Source organism: Rattus norvegicus, chromosome X (genome assembly GCF_036323735.1).
Source record: "Rattus norvegicus strain BN/NHsdMcwi chromosome X, GRCr8, whole genome shotgun sequence".
Lineage (NCBI taxonomy): Eukaryota > Metazoa > Chordata > Mammalia > Rodentia > Muridae > Rattus > Rattus norvegicus.
In genome coordinates this window covers 86,350,524-86,351,170 of record NC_086039.1, presented here as the reverse complement: position 1 = coordinate 86,351,170, position 647 = coordinate 86,350,524, and the positions used below count along the sequence as shown (strand labels likewise).

General features: G+C 47.3%; 1 pseudogene; it reads left to right on the top strand.

Moving 5' to 3' along the window:
• Window positions 1-261: 261 nt before the first annotated feature.
• On the top strand, window positions 262-647 carry Vkorc1l1-ps1 (vitamin K epoxide reductase complex, subunit 1-like 1, pseudogene 1; annotated as a pseudogene).

Here is a 647-nt window from a genome sequence, read left to right as displayed (position 1 = left end):
GTGATCTGCCTCCCTCTGCACATAGAATGCTGAGATTGAAGGTTTAATATTTCCATATACAATTTTAAACATTCCTATATCATAGCTTTTCATAAAAAATAGATATTTTTTTTTTAAATTGGGAGTATAATTTATGCAGGTTATGCCAACTGTTAGTGTTTGGGTGGCGGCGGCGGCGGCGGCTGCTGGGTCGGTCCCCGACAGGCGGCGGCGTCTGAGATGGAGGCAGAGTGAGGCATTGGTGGCTGCGGAGGGGGAAAGATGGCGGCGCCCGTCCTGCTGAGAGTGTCGGTGCCGCGGTGGGAACCTGTGGCCGGATGGGGTCGAGAATTTGATCTTTTGGGTTCCATTTTTGGAAAAGATGGTGTATTAAACCAGCCAAACAGTGTCTTTGAACTTATATTTTATATACTACAGTTATTACTTGGCATGACAGCCAGCATAGTTGCAGCTCTGGTCCTCATGACCTCCTACGTTGTGTTCGTGGTGGGGTCTTTGTACCTGGCCTGTACTTTGTGCTGAAGGAGTTTTGTATCATCTGTGTCACCACATATGTGCTGAACTTCCTCCTCCTCCTCATCAACTACAAACGACTGGTTTACTTGAATGAGGTCTGGAAGCAACAGCTGCAGCCTAAGGAAGACTGA